Genomic DNA, 12,972 nt, shown 5'->3' on the forward strand with positions numbered 1-12,972 from the left:
AATGCTAGTTCTGTCAGCTTGCGAGTAGGCACATTTTAAATATTCTTCTATCTATTCTGCATCATACAGTATCTACCTGCAACAGACAGACTCTGCAGAGCTCACACAATCTTATCACACTGTACACACATTTAGTAACTTTCTTCTAATGTCTGTAGCATCTGCTTGACTGGGGTTTTTGGCAGTTTGTTCTGCAGAATGGCCACCTTGGGGCATCACCACCTTACATTTACTTTTAACACTTATATCACATTGTGTTTGTTTTATATTTATGTAGCATTTCTCACATATCTTTTACACTTATAACACTGCTCAGCTAAACTTCACATTCTAGCACTCTGACACTTTACTGCTGTCTTTTTTTTTCTTTTCTTTTTTTTCTTTTACATTCAGCAGCCTCTTTCATTTGCTTAACACTGATCTTTCACTCCTATCCTTTTTCTGTGTGGTGCCCTGGGGTGGTGTGGCTGGGGTAGTCTAGTGGTGCTCTGCGCCCCAGAGGTGAACCCCTATAGTGTTAGGGACCTGTCCGATGAGGTCACCGTGAAGTAGGTGGGCTGGCTCATATACTGGCCAATGTATGCCAAGAACCTCAAATATTATATTATGGTTGTAATAATTTTAATGGTGTATGGTGCACCTGCACCCTTTGTTCCTATATTGTAGTATTGCAGTACTTAGTCCCAGCAAGGTAGCACATCCCATTATAATAAGCTAGGGTGTGCAGTACAGGCCCCGTTTCCATATAATCTAAGCAACTTTACAGGGAGTCTTTTTCTGACTTCATTCACTTCACATTCATTCTATACCTGCAGATCTAACATATTCCTCTCCAAGCTTATTTCAAGTCTCTCATCTCAACCCAGTCTTCCGATCGCTCTTCTCCACCACCCTCCTCTCTTCCCTTCTACCCTCTGTACTCTTGACCAAAATTGTACCCATCCAAAATTAATGCTATCTACCGAGACATCTCCTCCCATCCATCTGCCTGCCTGTTCACACTGTCTTTCTTCTCCGCTACTGCTGGCATTGAAGTCTATGCCCTTCTCTCATCCTCTCTCCCTGCCCCATTGACCCCATTCCTTCTCTCTCCAGATGCCTGCTGCCTCCTTACCTCTACAACTTGTGCCTCACATTCAGTACCTTTCCCTCCTCCTTTAAGCATGCTCTTGTCACACCCATCATCCAAAAATATCTTTTGACCATTTGACCAACTATTCTCCAATCTCTTCCCTTCCCTTTGCTTTCACTCAAGATCCTATAGAGACTTGTCTATAGCCACCTCACCTGTCCACCCACTCCCTTCTAGGCCCACTCCAGTCTGGTTTTAACTCCCTCCACTCCACAGAAACTGCCATCACTAAGATCACTAATTATCTCCAGTATCAGGGGTCAGTTCTGTCTATGCCTTCTCATGGACCTATCTGCAGCTCACATTACTTGGAGTCTCTGGGAGACCTGCCCATTTTTCTAGGCATCCAGGAGAGCCATCTAAAATATGTGAGTTTCCCAGACATCTTGGTAGAGTAGAAAATTATGCACTTCAGTCTTTCGGCCTCAGTGACTCTGTCCCAGCCTGATTTCAGACATACACCAAGAAAAAACTGAATAGGTTACTGCTGTGCCTCTGAAAGATGCAGTGGGGAAGTCTACAGGCCGTCACTCAACAACCCTAGCGCAATAGACAAGAAAAAAATGTAGATTTCCCTTCTGCGCTAATCAGTTCTCCAAGCAAATATGGGGTGAATAAATGAAGAAATCCATATACAACGTGAAAAATCTTAATAGTCCAAAGTCTAAGAAATAGTTCCAATATGTTCTTTCCTTTTTTTCAAAGTGATCTTCTTATTACAAGTTCAACGTAATGGGAGATAGTGGAGTGCGTACCATACTCACGTGACAAGTCAACGTGATGTAATCCTCACATAAAGGTATCTTTAATAGTTGTTGACCTTGATTGAAGATTTAGCCTTCTTTCTTTAAGTAGAAGACGGACGACTCTTATCCTCAGAAAAACAGAAAGGGGGGAGACAGAAGGATGACCAATAGTGTAGTATGTATGTTATCAACCTATATGTTCTTGCTCCCCGTATTTACTTTAAAACAGTGGTGTGCATACCATTCTCACATCCACACAGAAAAGTGAACACATATAAATGTATCTTTCGTCTGACTAGGATACACTATTCTCAATCTCGTATCCCCCAACCGGAGTTACCAAACGTGTTGAAAAAATTGAATCAAAATTGCATATGATGGGCGTACCCCACTCACACTAGAATGCGTGGCGCTCCGTCCATAAAGGTATCTTTCAGAGAGTCCCGGATCTTCTTTATATCGATCCGTACCTCCGTTCCTCCAACCAATGGGGATGTATATGTGAAAAAAATCGAGTATCAGGAGTATAGTGGAAATGTATATAAAAGTCTTTTATTGATCCATAATAAATATAAAAATGTAATAAAATGATGATAAAAAATGACTCTAAAAAGGGCTAAAGACACTCGGTCATAACAAGGGGAGATGAATGGGCAGAGATGGATGAAAAAGATGTATGTCCGGACTTTCTCACCTCAATTCATGCAGCCCAAGTTAAGTTCACAAGTGATCCTGGCCCCCACACAAACGCATTTTGACTAATGTCTTTTTCAAGGTGTGTGATGAGGGCACTGTTACCAATATTTATACCCCAGAACAGGAAGTCATGTGATTGGGGTGTGGCTACAATTCATAAATCAAAAGCAGTTGTAAATACACCATATCAAACAATCTGAGTTTATAAACATCCACAGACAATCCTTCCTTATCATTAGTTGTACTGAAGGGATGTAAAGGGACTCCAAAACACATATAATATCCTTAAAAAAAACCCATGTGCGTCTTAGTTCCTGTCAAGTGGAACGCACGGGTCACCGGAAATGACGCCCGTGCGTCCCAACCCGAGCACTACATAGGGAGGGTATCTGAATATGAAAAAACTTTAAGCAAACTTATTGTGAACTTATAAATGTCTATGTGCGCTCCACTTCCTTCAAAGTGGAACGCACTGATGACCCGGGGTAGCGGCCGCTATGTCCGAAATATCCTATAGGGTGGAACACACCGGCTCCCGGAAATAACCAATGTGCGTTCCACCTGATGACGACGGGACTTCCTACAACGCTGGACAGGAAGTGACGTAATTGTTTGCGTTCCTCTGGTCCTGCTGTGGAACGCACATCACCCCATAGTGCGTCCGCCCTTCTCCCTCACTGTGGCAGAGGAATCTGTTCCTGATAGATGTTATATCTGATATATATTGACATGGGGCAAAAATGGATCCTCTCTGACGATATATATATATAACTAGGTGCTTCATCGCGCCCTACGGGCGCTCTTCACACCGTCGCAAGGGGCTACGCCCCCTTAACCCTTGCATGCCTTTCTGGGGTTCAATATTTGTATTATATAAAGTATTACCTGCATTCCTTTGTTAGTGGTTAAATATTGCACAATGAAAGGGCATGCGATGGTGAAGGAGGCGCAGCCCCTTGCGACGGCGTGAACAGCACCTGCAGGGCACGATGTACAGAATGTAGCAGGTGCGGGGGGGACTGCAGATGGTGTCTGTAGATGCTGCAGGTGGAGGGGGGGCAGAAGTGGGGGTGGGGCAGGGGTGCCATGGGTGGGAGAGGGGCAGGTGTGGGGATGTTGTGGATGGGTGAAGGGTTCCGGAGGTGCTGTGGGATGGGAAGGGGCGGGAGTGCCGGGGGTGGGGTAAGGGTCCGCAGGCGCCATGGGTAGGGGAGGGGCAGGTACGGGTGGTGCGGCGCATAGGGAAGGCGGTCCGGAGGTGCTGCTGGTGGTGGAGGGGCAGGTGCGGTGGTGCCATTGGTGGGGAGGGGAGGGTGAGGGGGGGACCGCGGATGGAGGAGGGTGTCTGCAGATGCTGCGGGTGGAGGGGGGCAGGTGTGGGGGGAGACATATAAAGGGGGTGGATGGTGGAGGGGGCCTGGAGGTGCTGTGGGTGGTGAAGGGGCGGAGGAGTGGGAGCCGCGGGTGGTGTAGGGGGTCTGGAGGCACAGCGTGTGGGGGAGGGGTGGAGGGGAAGGTGCGGAGGTGTGGTGCATTGGGGAGAGGTCTGGAGGCGCTGCGGGTACTGTACCTGCCAAAAAGGTAGTTGGAGGGTATGCAGTAACAGGGCCAGGACAGGGGTGACAGGGTCAGAACAGGGTTGACGGGGCCAGGACAGGGGTGACAGGGTCAGAAAAGGGGTGACGGGGCCAGGACAGGGGCGACGGGGCCAGGACAGAAATGACAGGGACAGGATAGGGGTGACAGGCCAGGGTAGGGGTGGCAGGAACAGGACAGGGGTGACAGGGCCAGTATAGGGTTGACAGGGCAAGCACAGGGGTAACAGGGCCAGGATAGGGGTAACAGGGCCAGCATAAGGGTAACAGGGCCAGCATAAGGGTGACAGGGCCAGGATAAGGGTGAAAGGGCCAGGATAAGGGTGAAAGGGCCAGGATAAGGGTGGCAGGGCAAGGCCAGGGGTGACAGGGACATGACAGAACACAGGGCACGGGAGAGATTGGTATTAGGGACAAAACAGTGGTGACAGACAGATGTGTCTTACCGGAGTCACTGCTGCTGGCTGCTGCTGTTCCACTCCAACCTGTTGGGATCTGCTGCTGGTGGAGACCTGGCATGGCTGACTCTCTTAGGCTGGAGTCCTGCTTCCTCTGCCCGTCCGCATCCCTCCCCCCCTCCTCAGTCACACACCGCAGACCTCGCGCAGCTGCCGTGCACTGTGGTAAGGGGAGACTGGGAGTGACTGGTTAGCCCCCAGGAGATGCTGCGGCTGGAAGGAGGAGGGGGTCGGAGCCTGCAAACAGCTCGGACTTCTGCAGCGTTACCCGCCGGCTAAAGTGTGTGAAGGAGCTGGGCGCACCTCACTGTGGGTGGCAGCGCTGCAGCTAGCGGTGGGGTTGCCGGGGCTGGAGATAACAGAGGCAGTACGGAACCTGCACAGCGGCAGGTGCCCCACAAAACTGCAGCTAAGAAGCGTGGAGTGTGCCAGAAAGTGACGCTCCTCCGCGCCAGAGAGGGGGGGGGGTCAAGCACACAGTGAGCCGGTGCCCGTCTGTCTGTACGGCATACCCCCTCACACACCCCCATACCTCCCAAATGTCCCGATTTTCGCGGGACAGTCCCATTTTTTTGGGTCTGTCCCGCTGTCCCACGGTAATGGGGTGGGGGGGGTCAGTTGGAAAGCTCCTGTACTCGCTGTTCTGCTTAGCAGAGCAGCGGTGAATAGTGGAGACAGAGGGAGAGGGGGCATCAGGGGGTATGGATTAAGGGGGGGTTCCAGCAGCAGAGCCGGATTAAGGGGGGGGGGCAGGGGGTACGTATCGTTGGCCCCACAGTTTTAGTGGGCCCCCCGGCTTGAGTAGCTCTGTCCCAGCTCAGAAGCCTCCCCCCCCCCGTCCTGCCAGCAACAACGGCAGCATTGTGCTACTGTCAGCACACGCTGCTGCGTGTTGGCAGGTCTGTGGTGTTGCAGGGAGGCAGCAGTCTCCCTGCTGTCTTCTGCCTGTGCGGGTGTGTAGGTGGGAGCGACCACCTCCTCTGGATTTACCCCTAGCTGAGGGGCCAAAATTCCATTAAAAAAAAAAAAAAAAAAAAAAAAAAAAAAATCGGAATTTGCGTAAGGGGGCGTGGCCTCGCGTCCCGCGATTAGGCCACGCCCCCAACCCACAGCAGGCACAGCAATGAGATAGGGCTCCCCTGTCTCAAGTGCCCTGGCCCCCCCCCGTACTCATAATCAGCCCCTGGGGGCATGCCAGCAGCTCACAGAGTGCTGGGCATGCCCCCTCATTGACGAAAACGGGGCCCTCCCGTGAAGCCACACCCCCTTTTCGCCGAGTGTGTGTCCCTCCTTCTGTCTGAAGAAAGCTCCTGCAGAAAGCTGGGAGGTATGCACCCCTGCCTGTGCCATGCCCATACTATCTGCTTCTGCTCCTAGTCTCCTGTAGATTTGGCCAGATCTGTGACTCATTTGACTAACTCCGCCCACTGTTGTGACTCCGCCCAGCGTTAGCAAATGAATCACAAAGTCACAGATCTGGGCTATTATATAGGAGATAATGAATACATAACATAAAAATGGTGGGATCAAACATAAGAGGCTTAAAAGCGAATAATACCACCAACACTGACATCTAGTGGCAAAAACGGAAAATATCCATATAGATAATCAATATGATGTGATAAATGATTTTCTCATGGGGATGTATTGGTACTAAATAAAAGGAGTTTCCATTCTTGTAATAAGGTGGGGGAATTAACCCCAATTCATAAGGTAAGCTTAGCCTAAAAGAATTCTGATTCAATTACCTCAATGCAAATGCATTAACTGAAAGTTCAAAGAAAGCATTTGGTTTCAAATTCTAAGTTGAGACCATTCAGCTTTAACGTTCCTAAATTAACAATGGTTCTCATCGCGGTTCTTGCTAATTTTCCTTCTATATTGTTTTTTCTCCAATTCCCAGAGACCACCTGGATACCACAGAAAGAGGCCAACTCTGTGGTTTTACAATCATGTTCTTCCTTAAACTGGGCAGATATTCCATGCGTTAGCAGTCCTTTTTTAATATTTCGGAGGTGTTCGCTCATCGTCTCCTTTCGTTTTCTCGTTGTCCAACCCACATACTGCCTATCGCATTTACACTGTATGAGGTAGACAACATTCTTGCTGTCATAGGTAATGAAATCTCTAATGTCATACCTCTTTCTATTATGAGTGGATATGTAGCGGGTTATTACCGATTCTTTGCTTCTACAGTTTCAGCACATCTGACACGACCCACAGCGGTGAAATCCTTTGGTCTTAATAGTTGTGAGCCTCTTTGGGATCTCAGTTGCACTTTTTGCCACGTGTTTACGTATGTTATCAGCCTTCAGATACACAAACCGTGGTCATTTAAGTATATAGTCCTTTAGCACGGGATCCTGGAGCAATAAACCCCAATTCTTATTAATAATATTTTCAAATTCCTTGTGCTGGCTATTATACTTGGTAATGAAGGTCATCATTTTCTCCCCGCCATCCTTTTTTCCCTGCTCAATAGTTTCCGTAGATCTAATCATGAGTTCTCTATCTATCTTTCTGTATTTTTCATACGGTTCATCCAGTGTTTTTTGATGTTATATAATTTTTGTCTGAATTGGTTCTTCAGAGTGGTGCCTTGATCCTGATAATCCCTTAATTTGGAGCATTTCTTTCGGATTCTGTGGAACTGGCTCTTGGGAACCGAAGATAACCAGTTTGGATCATGGTTACTGGTGAAAGGAATAAATGAATTACAGTCCGTGGGTTTGTTATAGGTCTTAGTGTGTAAGGTGTTATCTTCTATAAATATGGATAAATCCAAAAAGTTTATGGATTACTTGCTCTTCTGGAATGTTAATTTAATGTTGCATTCATTGGTGTTTAACAAATTGCAAAAGATGTCCAATGAGATATCATCCCCATTCCAAATGAAAAAATGATCATCTATGTATGTTTTCCAGAGCACATAGATGATATATTTTTCATTTGGAATGGGGATGATATCTCATTGGACATCTTTTGCAATTTGTTAAACACCAATGAATGCAACATTAAATTAACATTCCAGAAGAGCAAGTAATCCATAAACTTTTTGGATTTATACATATTTATAGAAGATAACACCTTACACAGTAAGACCCATAACAAACCCACGGACTGTAATTCATTTATTCCTTTCACCAGTAACCATGATCCAAACTGGCTATCTTCGGTTTCCAAGAGCTAGTTCCACAGAATCCGAAAGAACTGCTCCAAATTAAGTGATTAACAGGATCAAGGCACCACTCTGAAGAACCAATTCAGACAAAAATTATATAACATCAAAACACTGGATGAACCGTATGAAAAATACAGAAAGATAGATAGAGAACTCATGATTATATCTACAGAAACAATTGAGAAGGGAAAAAAGGATGGCGGGGAGAAAATGATGACCTTCATTACCAAGTATAATAGCCAGCACAAGGCATTTTTGAAAATATTATTAATAAGAATTGGGGTTTATTGCTCCAGGATCCCGTGCTAAAGACTATATACCTAAACGACCACGGTTTGTGTATCGGAAGGCTGATAACATACGCAAACACGTGGTAAAAAGTGCAATTGAGATCCCAAAGAGGCTCACAACTATTAAGACCAAAGGATTTCACCGCTGTGGGTCGTGTCAGATGTGCTGAAACTGTAGAAGCAAAGAATCGGTAATAACCCGCTACACATCCACTCATAATAGAAAGAGGTATGACATTAGAGATTTCATTACCTGCGACAGCAAGAATGTTGTCTACCTCATACAGTGTAAATCCGATAGGCAGTATGTGGGTAGGACAACGAGAAAACGAAAGGAGAGGATGAGCGACCACCTCCAAAATATTAAAAAAGGACTGCTAACGCATGGAATATCTGCCCATTTTTAGTAAGAACATGATTGTAAAACCACAGAGTTGGTCTCTTTCTGTGGTATCCAGGTGGTCTCTGGGAATTGGAAAAAAAAACAATATAGAAGGAAAATTAGCAAGAACCGAGATGAGAACCACTGTTAATTTAGGAACTTTAAAGCCAAATGGTCTCAACCTAGAATTTGAAACCAAATGGTTTTCTTTGAACTTTCAGTTCATCCATTTGCATTGAGATAACTGGTATTTGAATCAGAATTCTTTTAGGCTAAACCTACCTTATGAATTGGGGTTAATTCCCCCACCTCATTACAAGAATGAAAACTCCTTTTATTTAGTACCAATACATCCCCATGAGAAAATCATTTATCACATCATATTGATTATCTGTACGGATATTTTCCGTTTTTGCCACTAGATGTCAGTGTTGGTGGTATTATTCGCTTTTAAGTCTCATGTTTGATCCCATCATTTTTGTCATGTATTCATTATATATATCGTCAGAGAGGATGCATTTTTGCTCCATTTCAATATATATCAGATATATAACATCTATCAGGAACGGATTCCTCCGCCACAGTGAGGGAGAAGGGCGGACGCACTATGTAGGATGTGCGTTCCACAGCAGGACCAGTGGAATGCAAACAACCACTACGCTTCCTGTCCAGCGTTGTAGGAAGTCCTGCCATTATCAGGTGGAACGCATGGCGGTTACTTCAGGGAGCCGGTGAATTCCACCCTATAGGATATTTCAGACATAGCGGCCGCTACCCCGGGTCATCAGTGCGCTCCACTTTGAAGGAAGTGGAGCGCACATAGACATTTATAAGTTCACAATAAGTTTGATTAAAGTTTTTTCATATTCAGATACCCTCTATGTAGTGCTCGGGTTGGGACGCAGGCACGGCCGTCAATTCCGGTGACCCGTACGTTCCACCTGACAGGAAGTAAGACTCACATGTTTTTTTTTAGGATATTATATGTGTTTTGGAGTCCCTTTACATCCCTTCAATACAACTAATGATAAGGAAGGATTGTCTGTGGATGTTTATAAACCCAGATTGTTTGATATGGTGTATTTACAACTGCTTTTGATTTATGAATTGTAACCACACCCCAATCACATGACTTCCTGTTCTGGGGTATAAATATTGGTAACAGTGCCCTCATCACACACCTTGAAAAAGACATTAGTCGAAATGCGTTGGTGTGGGGGCCAGGATCACTTGTGAACTTAACTTGGGCTGCATGAATTGAGGTGAGAAAGTCCGGACATACATCTTTTTCATGCATCTCTGCCCATTCGTCTCCCCTTGTTATGACCGAGTGTCTTTAGCCCTTTTTATAGTCATTTTTTATTATCATCATTTTATTACATTTTTATATTTATTATGGATCAATAAAAGACTTTTATATATATTTCCACTATATTCCTGATACTCGATTTTTTCACATACACATCCCCATTGGTTGGAGGAATGGAGGCACGGATCGATATAAAGAAGATCCGGGACTCTCTGAAAGAAAACTTTATGGACGGAGCGCCACGCATTCTAGTGTGAGTGGAGTACGCCCATCATATGCAATTTTGATTCCATTTTTACAACACGTTTGGTGACTCCAGTTGGGGGGATACGAGATTGAGAATAGTGTATACTAGTCGGACGAAATATACCTTTATATGTGTTCACTTTCCTGTGTGGATGTGAGAATGGTACGCACACCACTGTTTTAAAGTAAATACGGGGAGCAAGAACATATAGGTTGATAGCAGCGGTACATACATACTACACTATTGGTCGTCCTTCTGTCTCCCCCCTTTCTGTTTTTCTGAGGATAAGAGTCGTCCGTCTTCTACTTAAAGAAAGAAGGCTAAATCTTCAATCAAGGTCAACAACTATTAAAGATACCTTTATGTGAGGATTACATCACGTTGTCACGTGAGTATGGTATGCACTCCACTATCTCCCATTACGTTGTAATAAGAAGATCACTTTGAAAAAAAGGAAAGAACTTATTGGAACTATTTCTTAGACTTTGGACTATTAAGATTCTTCTCGTTGTATATGGATTTCTTCATTTAGACACCCCATATTTGCTTGGAGAACTGATTAGCGCAGAAGGGAAATCTACATTTTTTTCTCCTGATTTCAGGCATGTCTATTGCACCAGAGATAGGAATCGTCAAGTGCGCACTGATGCTGATGATGGGTATCAGTCCAAGTGTACAGATAGGGGTGGTAGGATTGCAAATATACGTACATCTATGCATACTGCAAACTGGAGCGGCTCTTGCCAGGGGCAAGCAGGCTTTTTGCCCGGGGTGCCGCAGTCCTGAGGGCGCTGCCACCGCCTGACCCTCCCTCATGCTTCCGTGTGCACCGCAATGCCACGCACCGCACGGTATTGTGGGAGCGGCCGTAGACACTAGTGGTCAGAATTGACCTCTAGTGTCTGTGCGGCGCTATGGGAGAGACGTCATGACATCATGACATCTCTCCCATAACATAGATCCGAGGAGCGGCGGCCGGAGACGGAGGACAGCAGCAGCAGTCGGGAAGCAGGAGCGGGGCTGGTGAGTATTATTTTTTTTGTAAGCGGCGCTACTAGGGGCATAACTACAGGGGCACATCTACAGGGGCACAACTACAGGGGGCACAACTGTGGCCATACCCCTTCCTTATTTTTTTGCTGCACACCTATAGCGCACACTATCCTTGTTTTGCCTTTCAGAGAGGGGGGGGGGGGGGGGCTGACTGCAAATGCATTTAGTTCCATTTAAGGGGTGTCTGAATTTACAGGACTCATTTACACAGCTTATGCAGCATGGTAGTATTAGCTATGTTGTATTACCATTATTATTATTTATTATTATTATATAATAAACTTTATAGGGCAACTCAAGTAGCGCCATACAGGGGGCAAAACAATAACACAGTACAGGGTAGAACAGTACAATACAGTAGACAAGTAGCACATAGCACTACAACTCTCAATGGGTGTGGATCATTGGGCCGACCCTGTCTAGGTTGACAGTCACTAGGTCGACCTCTGAAGGTTGACAGTAAGTAGAAAAGACACTGACTGAATTTCGAGACATGACGAGTTTGACAGGTATGGAAGGTCCGCATGGTCATTAGGTCGACATGGGCAAGGTCGACACACAAAAGGTCAACACTGTTTTTTGGGGGGTTTCTTGACCCGATTTTCCATTTGGGACCACCGCAGTTGAAACATGTTTGCTCGCCACACTTCGGGACAGGGGCTCGATACGCTCGCCACAAGGTTTATATCCAACTCTATGCACACTTGGATAGAGGAGGTATGAAAAGATCCTGAAACCCCCCCCTCCAAAAAAAAACCTGTGTTGACCTTTTGTGTGTTGACCTTTCCCAAGTTGACCTAATGACCATGTTGACCTAACATACCTTTCGACCTAGGCATGTGTCGACCTTCAGTGTCGACCTACTTGCTGTCGACCTTCAGTGGTCAACCTAATGACTGTCGACCTAGACAGGGTCAACCTAAAGACCAGATACCACTCTCAATACAGCCACTGATGCAAAGGATTGCAGTGGAAATACTCGGCATAATCTAACACCTGTACCTATTAGCGTGGCCACAGATAGCTGGTCTGGATCTTCTGAAGAAACCAATACAATGAAGGAGTAGAGTCCGGGGGCAGAGAGCCTGAGAAGGAGGTGTAGAGTGTAGCCGGTATGTAAGAGAGGTAAGTAATGAGAACAGGAGGAAGGAGGGCCCTGCTCATGGAGCTTACAGGTAAGTGTATTATAAGCAGGTGCACAAGTCGCAGCAAGATGCATTGCATAATAACTGTATTTTATATTGCAGGGTGGCACAAGGCTATTAATTATTTATATAGCGCCGGTATATTCCGTGACCGGATCCCTGCTCTATACAGTGGGGAACAAAGCAATAATAAGTTGAGACTAGGTAATAACACAGACAAGAGGGCCCTGTTTACATGTTTACATTCTAAAGTTATCTGTTGCTTTCAATTAAAATGCCTTGGGATAAAGTAAGTAAAGAATAAATGCTCAATAACTGCAATCATTTTTTGTGTGTGTTAAGGACAAGTCCATATGTAACAGGTAAGTATCGGTGGAGTATTGTTGTGAGTGCATGTGTCGGTGGACGTACCTGGATTCTTCACCCGGAATCACCTCCTGAACCGGATCTCACTGCGGGAACCCTAGGCAGAGGGACGAGGAACCCCCACCCAAGATGACCCAACACAATAGTCACCACACGTTAGAACGGTGACAGAAATATTTATTACTCAGGATCAGAATGGTCACTGCTGTGGAATTAATTAGTTAAGAGGGAAAGCAATTTATAACATAATTCAAACTTGAGCATACAGTAGTATTGCAAATATCAGGGCCAGTTCTAGACCATGTGGCGCCCAGGGCGAAAGTTTCCTGTGGCGCCGCTCCCCCCACCCCCACGGTAAAATAGAGTTGGTGC

This window comes from Pseudophryne corroboree, chromosome 11 (genome assembly GCF_028390025.1).
Source record: "Pseudophryne corroboree isolate aPseCor3 chromosome 11, aPseCor3.hap2, whole genome shotgun sequence".
NCBI classification, from domain to species: Eukaryota; Metazoa; Chordata; class Amphibia; order Anura; family Myobatrachidae; genus Pseudophryne; species Pseudophryne corroboree.